At 35.4% G+C, this 11,095-nt stretch overlaps 1 long non-coding RNA gene across 1 annotated transcript; it reads right to left on the bottom strand.

Moving 5' to 3' along the window:
- Window positions 1-2,614: 2,614 nt before the first annotated feature.
- LOC107671845 (uncharacterized) lies at window positions 2,615-10,274 on the bottom strand. Its single transcript, XR_001632258.1, has 3 exons — window positions 10,208-10,274; window positions 7,654-7,744; window positions 2,615-2,716 (listed from the first exon to the last, which is right to left on the bottom strand). It is a non-coding gene; the product is annotated as an uncharacterized LOC107671845 (long non-coding RNA).
- Window positions 10,275-11,095: the final 821 nt, after the last annotated feature.

Raw genomic sequence — 11,095 nt, 5'->3', positions numbered from 1 at the left:
AGCCGCCCAATCAGCACCAATTAGGACTGGTCATGTGGTGTGTTCTGTCCTCTTCAATCAGCTAAAGACAGAACGAGCTTAGAGCAAGTGAGTGAGAGAGAGATGAGAAGATGATGAAATGAAGGATGTGGTTAAACCCACATCAGAGCCAGAACATGACAGATAAATGGACTGCTTTGGCTCCCAGAACCACGTTAGTACAGAGAGAACTGGCATCAATGATGAGAGAATTTGTGTGCTTAAGCAGACTTTTGTAATATGCGTTTGTCTTTTTATCTGCAGTTTCTTTCCATCTCTCGTGTGGAAATGTACCATACAAGTAGTTCATACGACTTATGCACTATATTAAAAGTCTTCTGAAGCCATATGTATTTACTAGCTGCTGAGCTACAACTGGACCGTGTACAAACCAAATCAGTCCAATTTGTGAACAAATCATTCTTTTGAACAGGTTATTTTTTGAACAATCAAATCTGGTCCTTTTTTTTTAATTGCTATTTTAAATTGCTTCTTTATTTTAACAAATGTTCCTTTTGAACAAATCTTTTTTGTACAGATTCCTTTTTTTTTTTTTTTAAACAAATTCTTCTAAAATGGTTCTTTTCACCAAATCTTTCTTTTGAACGTTTTTTTTTTTAAACAAGATAACTCTTTGGAACTACTAGATGTTTTTTTTTTTTTACTGATTCTTTTTTAACAGTTATTTTGTACTGATTCTTTTTTGAAAATAATATTCTTGAACTGGTTCTTTTTTGAGAATAAAGTCGTAGCCAGTTATTTTGTACTGATTCTTTTTTAAAAATAATAATTCTTGAACTGGTTCTTTTTTTGAGAATAAAGTCGTAGCCATATGAGATTAAAGTTGTAATCTTTTGAGAATAAAATCGTAGCAATATGAGATTTAAGTCATAATATTTTGAGAATAATGTCATAAATCGTAATATTTTGAGAATAAAGTCGTAGCAATACGAGATTGAAGTCAATATTTTAAGAATAAAGTCATAGCAAGGCCAGTAAATTGCATGAATAACAAAAATGTATGTGAAAATTTCACCACCTACTCCACAAAAAAACATCTGTGACGTCCAACTTTTCATTCTTCACATGTATTTAATTTAAAAAAGCAATAAAACATTCTAAAGGTTGAAGTGGGCTCCAACTCAAGTTATATTGTTGTCTTTTCTGAAGTAAATAACGAAGTGATTATTCACAAGCTGTTTTATTCATGGTCAAATAAATTATTGGAAATAATATTTCACATCTTCAAATCCATTCATTATTTGTAGCACAATAAGCTTCGTGCTTTGTTGCTTTTAATATAACACAGCTCAGCTTTCAAATTCTGTCAGTTGTATCACAAAATACAAATTATAAATGTGTTTTCCTCTTTATTACAAGTTATAGCACAATATAAACATGAAGGAACATCAGAAGGCATGAAAAAAACTATAATTTAATTAAACGAATGTCTCATTGTAATTGAAAAGATGATTGATTCACATGCCACTTAAATTGAGGCAAACACAGTGACCTGTCATGACTTTATTCTCAAAATATTTTGACTTTATTCTCGTAATTTTGACTTTATTCTCAAAATATTATGACTTTATTCTCGTAAACTTGTTTTTTGTTTTTTTTTTACGTGGCACTAAAATGCCATCGTATGAATCAGCATCAATCAAAATTCTTCTGAACCTCTTTTTTTCCTTAATTCCTTCAATTCCTGGTAGTTCCTGTTTACTCTTAAAGGGTTAGTACACCCAAAAAAGAAAATTCTGTCATTAATTACTCACCCTCGTGTTGTTTGAAACACGTAAGACCTTCGTTCATCTTCGGAACACAATGTAAGATAATATGAGGGCTCTCTGACCTTCCATAGACAGCAAGGTAACTACCACGTTCAAGGTCCAGAAAAGTACCAAGATGATCAACAAAGTAGTCCGTGTGACATCAGTGGTTCAACTGTAAAGTTACGAAGCTATGAGAATACTTTTTTGCTCAAAGAAAACAAAAATAACGACTTTATTCCACATTTTCGTCTCTACTGCGTCACTTGTGGACACGCGTATTCTTGTAGCTTCGTAACTTTACAGTTTAAATTGTCAAATTCTTGGGTGAACTAACCATTTAACAAATCATTCTTTTGAATCAGATCAGTTCTATACAAATCACTCGATACAAATCTTGAACTGCTTCTTTTTTTGGCTAGATCATTCTTTTGTACCAGTTCCTTTTTTAACTAATATTTTTATTAACAAATTGTACTTTAAATTGGTTATTTTCTCTTTTTTATCAACAAATATATTTTGTTGCAACTGGTTCTTTTTTTTAAACAAATCACTCTTTAACAAATCTTGTTAACTTTTTTTAAAATAAAAACGTTGCTGATATTTGGTTATAATGCAATGAAGTGAAGTATATTTTGTGCATTTTTACGTGTACCTTAAGTATCCATGCTTTTTACAGCCACTGTAGACCTCTGTGTGTGCAAAAGCAGATGTACAGACACATCTGTAAGATGCGAATTGTCCGTTTTTTTTCACATTCTTGTTTCTTTACTCCATTGAATGTCAGTTGTATGTTTCGTTTCCCATACTGTTGAGGTTATGCTTTCTGTTGGGTGTGGCGAGGATGTTTTATTAGCACATGGAGAGTCCTCCCTCTTGAAATAACTGCTAAAGTCAAACATCTGCACACACTCAGCTTGGACAACAGGCTATAAGGAAAGAAAAGGAGAGAAGAAACGAGGGAGGAGTTTAGAACAAATGAAGGGGGATTTGGAAGGAGAGCAAGAAACACAGAGCTTTGTGTTCTTAAGTTTTTACTGCATTTCATGACCAATTTAGCCTGATAACTTTAAAGTGATTGGAGACAAACCAACCGGTTGTAAGTGGTCTGTGTTATCTATTGGTTGCTGGTGACAATTACCGGCACGTTATCAGTTTCAACCACAACCACTATAAAAATCAGTTTAGGCTGAGTTCTTGTTGTCAAGAGAAATTAAAAAGGTACACAAGTTGTTACGCAAAGGCACATGTCTTTCTGCTTTCGCACATTTGTCCATTTCGTCATCGAGCAGCCTTGGCCTGAAGTGATTTAACTGGCCCAGACAAAATGTTGGAAAGCCAAACTGAAGTTCTGTTGCCTTTATATTTGGTATTTTGCACAAACAATAAGACTCCTTATAAAGTATATCATCAAATATTTATAGAGCAGCCATGCAGAAATATAATGGTCAAGGTAAATTTCAGCACATGAATAAAGTCTTATTATGCTAACAAATGCTGCATTAATATTTAAAGATACAGTAAAAACAGTAATATTATGAAATATTACTGTACTTCAAAATAAATGTTTTCTATTTGAAATATTTTTTGTATTGTCGTCGCCGATAGCCTCGTGGGCAGCGCGTCAACATGTAGCGCCATTGCGCTTCGGGCGTCCCGTGTTCGAGTCCCGGCTCATGGACCTTTCCCAATCCCATCCCCCCTCTCTCTCCCACTTCGCTTCCTGTCTCACTACTATCCTATCAATAAAAGGCAAAAACGCCAAAAATAAATCTAAAAAAAAAAGAAAAAGAATATGTTTTGTATTATCCTGTAATATCCACTTTGATTGCAATCTGTATTATCCTGTAATGGCAATACTGAATTTTCAGCAGCCATTACTCCAGTCTTCGGTGTCAAATGATCCTCCAGAAAATATGCCGATTATCAATGCTGAAAAATGTTGTGCTGCCTAATATTTTTGTGGAAACCGTGATACATTTTTAAAATAATTTTTTGATGAATAGAAAGTTTAAATGAACAGCGTTATAAATGCATTTACTGTCAATTTTGATCAAATTAATGCACCCTTTCTAAATAAAAATATTACTATCTTTGAAAAAAATCTTACTAACCCCAAGTTTTGTGGTAGTGTAGTTAATACAACATGCATCATAAAGCTATTATTATTAATAGTAAAGTATATAAAAATGTTTATAGACTTTTTAATAAAGTATAATATAATATAAAAATATTTTATAAAGTATATAAAAAATAGGATTATTGTGGGAGATAAATCTGAACTGCTTCAAAATTGCAGCATGTAACTATTTTTTATATTAAAGATGAGTGGCAGCAATTAGAACCCCGCTCCACGTTTACCACTGGTCAGCCAAACAAACAGTCTCGCCCCAAACTCATGATTGGTTAAGCCAACGTTACTGTGCTCAAGCAATGTTTGATGGCACTACAGAGCCAAAATTTATACACTTTTTGAGGAATCAGCCTACGAATACAGTCTCTGCACTTTAAACTGGGACAAGGATAAAAAAAAACATATTTCACCCTTAAGAGTTTGTTTAAAGTAGACTGGTTAGATCATTGTAAATGATCTACAATGATCTACAAATGAAAAGCCCCACTTTCCCAAAATATACAATACAATCAATTTAGGGATGGAACTGCCAGGAAGTAATAATGGATTCCATCTGGATGCCCTCTCACTGGATTGATCTTAATAAACTCCAGAAATAAAACCAGTACAGATGCGTCACAAACGCAGTTCAAATAAAACAACCGTATCTCAATCTGCCACAGCACTTTTCACTAAAATCAGTTTCCTCCTTGATTCTCAGTCAGGTTTTTTTTCCACATAGAAAAGTGCCCTCTGTCTGTCCATCTCTGGTTTGCAGTATGTTGTTTCAGGGTCTGTCTCCTTTTCCGTGTGTCTTGAAGTTAGCCAGAGGACAAAACCACACTAATAAAACACGGAAATTCAAACAGGTATGTGGAATTCTCACTTAAAGGGATAGTTCACCCAAAAACGAAAACTCTGTCATTAATTACTCACCTTCATGTTGTTCCAAACTGTAAGACCTTCATTCATCTTCGCAACACAAATTAAGATATTTTTTATTAAATCCGAGAGCTTTCTGACCCACCATAGATAGCAAAGGAACTACCACGTTCAAGGCCAAGAAATGATGCTACAAAAATATTTTAGTGCACAAAGAAAACAAACATAATGACTTTATTCAACAAATCTCCTCTTCTGTGACAGTTTTCGCCATATGATGCAGGAGCCGGCATTCTGAAGCTCCCAGATTTTATCAAAAATTTATTCAATTAATTTGTGTTCCGAAGATGAACAAAGGTCTCATGGGTTTGGAACGACATGAGGGTGAGTAATTAATGACAGAATTTTCATTTTTGGGTGAACTATACCTTTAAAGGGATAGTTTATCTAGAAAATATCATTTACTCATCCTTTTTAGTCATTTCAAACCTGTAAGACTTTCTTTCTTCTGTGGAACACAAAAAAAATATATTGCTCCACAGAAGAAAGTCGTTTGGAACAACATGATGACGTGATGACACAATTATCATTTTTGGGTGAACTATCCCTTTAATACCAGACAAAAGAATAATGGCATCAGCGCAACAGAATGAGCGTGGGACAGTTTCTCTGACCTGGACCAGGATCTTGAGGGTCATCTCCCACAGTGATGTCCACATTGATTTAGTTCAATGACAGGAGGTCAGATATCCACACACACTCACAAATACACACACACCAACATAAGACAGGAAGCAGGCAATAGTTGGAAAGGAAGCAGGGAGTGTTGGCCATCACACTGTGCAGAACAGGGGCTCCCTGTATTGTTTCCTGCTTTGCTTTTCCTGGCCAAAGTGACTCCAGTCTCATTCATTCTACAGGAATGCAATCCAGATTCCTGTGAGCTCCTCGGCATCTGCCTATTTTCAGATGGGAACTCAATTCTAACCTCCTGAATGTGCTTGATAGACGCATTCAGCGGCTCCAGTAATCTCCCATAATTCCACATATTACTCAACAGCTGCTTGTCGCTGTGTTTCGTTTTGGCTTGTCATTTGTTTGTTTCCTTCTTTTTTTAAGTACCCATTGATGATATCAATGTCACATTTGGCATCAGACATGAGCACTGGCCTGGTCTTGGTCAGTCTGCTCACTGCTTGTTTGAACAGGCTCTTCGTTTTTGTTTGGACAGACAAAGGAGGAATTTAGAGGCCATTATGCATGTGTCGTTTTAGTGTATTTATAGATTTCAGAAGCTTTTGTCATGACAGTTGTCGAGAAGATGAGCCAGTGTAAGTTATGTTGCCATTTAAAAACAATTTGGGAGTTTTGGGCTCAGCTGTGCTCATTAATCTGCAATTTAGCTTCACAAATTATTTTGCAGCCATTTAAAGATTAAAGGGTCTTATTCTTTCACATGCACTATTTGTTGCTGATGCTTTGATTTGTACAAACTTTTAGTCCAAAGTATTAAACTTCGATATGCAAGTTATCCCGCAATATTTGTGAATTATGAACACTGGACAGATGCACAACAGCTTAACAGAAGCGTCACTGCATGCAAACCGCAGTCTCACAGCCGCAAATTTCTCCGCCCTTCCCCACTTCCTTACTGGAGTCAGGGGAAGCTCAACACTCTCTTCAACTAGAGGTGAAAAACATCCACACAAAGCTAGAAACATGTCCAGAGTGCAGATGCTACATTAATTGAGTTCATACTTTGGCTTTTGACAGTATGGTAAAATTAGCTACTAGGACTGAGCGATGTATTGAATGCATACAATGATATAACAGTATTATAGCATGGTGATATTTACATGAACCAGTTCAAATTTTCTAACTGCCCATTTTGATGAATCTGATTCAAAGATTTGACTGCATCGATTGCTTAAAAGTTTCCCAAAATGTGTTTGTGGAAACAAACAAAAAAATATGTAGGTAAATATTGCTGTTTTTAATGTGTCTTGTTATTTTGGTACCTGTAAATAACTACAATTAAATAATAATTAAGTAATTATTAAGCTTTTTTCCTTGTATTAATTTAGTGAAATTTTATTTGTCAAAACATGCCTTTTTATCATTTTTAATCATATTTTTTACTTTATTTTACTTCCCGTTTTAAATGTTTTGAATTTAAAGATTGTTTGGTCAAATATATAAATACTTAACATTCGTAAATTAACAACATACATTCTTTTGAATTTTCTTTGCATCAAAGAATTGTGAAAAAAATGATCCAAGTTTTGGTTACAGAGCAGCACAACTGTTTTCAACATTGATAATAACAAAAAATGATTCTTGATAATAATTGAGCACCAAATCGGCATACTAGAATTATTTCTGAAGGATCGTGTGACACTGAAGACTTGTGTAAGAGATACTGAAAATTCAACTATAAAATATACAAAGGTGCAGTTTTGGGTAAGCATACGAGACCTCAAAAACATTAAAAAAATTATCGACCCCAAACTTTGGAACAGTAGTGTATATATACACAGTATGATCAAATATCATTATATTTAGATACAATTATTTTAGCTGCACCCAGCCTTATTACTTATATGTATGAGCATATCTCTTAAGCATTCCATGTGGAAGTCATCCTCCTTCCCAGTGGAATGCTAGTAAGATTGTGGCAGTTTGTGTAAACCATCCCCCCGCTTGCCCCCATGGACTGAAAAATAAACAAGGTCTCAGTAGGTCAAGTGTCTGACCATTTACCCACCACCCGCTGTGCCACATGATGCCTGAACGGTGCCTAAGCCATGGCCCACGGCCACAGAGAGGATCTGTTTGTCCTCTTGTGGAGCCGTTGAGTGAAGGAACATTCACATGTTGTCTTCTGTGTTCTCACAGGCGTGGCTGAGGAAGGAGGCAGAACATACACGCTATGAGACAATCCCTTCTCAAAACCCCCAAGACTCTGAAAGAAATGAAAAGGAGGAAGAAAAAGATGATTAGCCTTCTCAATGGTAATTCAAAAAACAGGTGCCTGAGTGTGCTTTCGTGTGGTGCGAATTTGCACGAATGCTGTTTGTTTTAGTGTTTCATGTTATGTAAACCAAAATGACACATTCAACAAACAGGAAATAACAGGAAGCGAAAATATCACAAACAGGAAATGTGCGCACTTGTAAGTTTTATCTCGCTGTCCAGGTCTTTATGTAAGGGTGGTGCGCCATAGTGGTGAAAGCTAGGGACTGGTGAATACAAGGTCACTGGTTTAAGCCCCATGAGGAATGAGTTATGAAATACTGTACCCCTGATTAAGACGCTTAACCTCAGGTTACTCCAGGATGAAAGAGAGGACAATCTTAGCGCTCAGACATTTCCCTTTCATAGATCAGTAATATTTTATTATATTATCAACTTTGTCTCAGATGTTTCTTCTCAGATGAACAATACACTACTGGTCAAAAGTCTGGAATAATTCATTTGTGTGTGTGTTTTTTTGAAAAAGGTCTCTCAAGGTTGCCAAAGCTGCATTTATTTGATCAAAAATACAGTAAATGCAGTAATATGGTGAAATATGTTTACAATTTAAAAGAACTCCTTTCTATTTTAATACATTTTAAAATGCAATTTATTTTTGTGTTGACAAAGCTAAATTTTCATTATTACCCAAGTCTTCAGTGTCACATGATCCTTTAAAAATATTTTAATATGCTGATTTGTTGCTCAAGCAACAACATTTCTTATTAACAATGTTGAAAACATTTTTTCTGTTTAATGTTTTGTTGAAACCGTTATATACAACCATCCAAACGTGTGGGGTAAATAAGATTTAAAATATATATGTGTAGGCTATATATTTTTTCCTTATACATGCATTATGCATTAAATTGATCAAAAGTGACAATAAGGACATTTATAATTATAAAAGATTTCTTTTTCAAATAAATGCTGTTCTTTCTACTCAAATAATCCTGAAAGAAATATCAGTCTCTACAAAAAAAAAAAAAAACAGAAAAAAAGAGTTAAGAACACATCAATAAGAACCATTATTAATAATTTAGTGCCAATAATAACTGAGCACTAGATCAGCATATTATAATGATGTCTGAAGGATCGTGACACTGAAGACATTGCCAAATATATTAAAATAGAAATTGTAATAATATTTCACAATATTACTGTTTTTACAGTCATTTTAATTAAATAAATGCAGCCTTGGTTACACTTTCAAAAATGTTAAAAAAAAAATAATTATTCCAAACTTTTGACCGGTAATGAAAAAATCGACACAAATAAGGAAATTGTTGTGATAAAATAAGGTGTCTATATTTTAATTTGTCCTTGGATGACAGAAGAAAGAAACCATCAAAAGTGTCTTTGCCCTTCATTTAATCTCAAAGCTGTCTTCAAAAAACAATTGAGATATTTGTTTTTTCTTTTACTTCGGGATTGTAATGAGTACTTTAAGTTGCTTTTGATAAATGCACACACTAAATGGCTACTTACGTACTTAACGGCCATTAAAAGCACAAGCTTGTTAATTTTTCATTCGTCTGTCCGCTTAAGAAGAAAAAAAGTCACCCACTATGAAGCAGAAAACAGATGAGTTTCCCTGTGAGTTATGGTCACGCTAAGTGCCTGGAGCATCTTGCGTTACAAAACCACAGCCACAGGAATTAATTTACAGATTTGTTCTTTTCATTTAGTGCATCAATGATACATTCAAGAGACATACTGGCCGTTTGTAACTGAAGTGGCTTCTTTGCATAAGGCAGAACAGCTCAGGTTACGTGTGGCTCCATATGTGGAGTCTTGGCCATGCCGTCGGACCCTCCTCACACCGTGGTGTTGAGAGGTCTCACTCCACCCACTGCTGTTGGCCAGAAACCGAACAGCCCAGGTGGATGTTGTATGCTTGGGCCTATCGATCGTTTCACTTCCAAAAAGACAGAACAGAAAGAAGGAAATCAGTGTTGCGGTGTGCGTGTTTCTTCCCTGAGAGGTCAGGAAGGGGCTACAGCGTGGGGTTCACCCAAACTCCCCTCACCTCAAAAAGGGAGGGAAACTAAAAAAATCAGGCTTGTGGGAGGGGGACACATGTTCTCCGCTCTCTCCCCTCATCTGGCCGAAATGTTTGACAAGTAATTTTGCGAGCAGTCCCCAAGAACACACAAAGCTGCTCACACAGCACTGTTTCCAGATGTTCTCTGTGCGGCGCCAACACACAGATACATGTGAATGATTCCCACCCAGTCACACTGAGGAGAAATGAAAGTTTGTCCAGGGGAAATGGGTTTGCGTGAGGGTGTGCACATGTTTAGATACACTGGTGCATGTGCGTGTTGGCTTGTTCAGCTTGCCTTCCATTCTTCACTTCCCTTGTGTGCGTGTGTTGGTATTTTTGGGTGATTGAGGGTTAAAGATGACTCACTGTATTACTCATTGGTCCAGGGACACACAAATCCAGCGTGTATGACGTGATGTGCTTTCACAAGCTGATCAGCTATGAACACAGTATAAAGTCTGCAGAGAAGCGAGAAGAAAGAACAGTTTGGTTAATACATCACACATTTGGCATAGTTAAAATAATGAAAGGGAACTATGAAATGCAAATCAGACATGCGAAATTCATTTAATCAGGGTTTTAAACTTTTCAGACCCAGGTACAGACACTCTGCAAGCCCTGGGACCCCCAATATAAAGAAAAATCTAGATTTTCTCTGTAACACTTCAACAAACATTTTAAACTATTGAAGATAATTTCCACTTAAAAAATGAACAGTTATTGTGAGATTGTAATAAGATCATATCGTGACATAAAAAGTCAAATCATGAGATATAAAGTGCAAATGTGACATAAAATCTGAATGAATCCAGCCTACATAATCATGTACAAAAAAATAAATAAATAAAATATGGAATATTTATAAAGGAAATCCTAAATTATTTATATATCTGCCATGAAGCCCGTCAAACCCTCTGTGGACCAATGGATAAAAATCCTTTGTTTGGAATAACAAAGTTTGGAATCACATAAATTATGCAAATTATGACAATTTTTATATTTAGTTAACCTAATAAAAATAAACAAAATTAAATTAATCGCATAATTCGCACCTGGTATATTCAGAAAACTACCAGTGAAAGGTTCTTAAGATTTTTTTAAATAAAATGAAATAAATCCACAGCCACACATATCTCTTATACTATCAAATGCACACAACATGAAGGAGGTGGCCTTCCCTGCAAGAAGATAAGGGCGATGGAGAGAAAGAGAGAGAGAGAGACGTGGGAGGAGTGGAGAGAGGCCATATAAAAC

This window comes from Sinocyclocheilus anshuiensis, unplaced genomic scaffold (assembly GCF_001515605.1).
Source record: "Sinocyclocheilus anshuiensis isolate Anshui unplaced genomic scaffold, SAMN03320099.WGS_v1.1 scaffold1089, whole genome shotgun sequence".
NCBI lineage: Eukaryota > Metazoa > Chordata > Actinopteri > Cypriniformes > Cyprinidae > Sinocyclocheilus > Sinocyclocheilus anshuiensis.
This window is presented reverse-complemented; position numbering and strand designations above follow the sequence as displayed.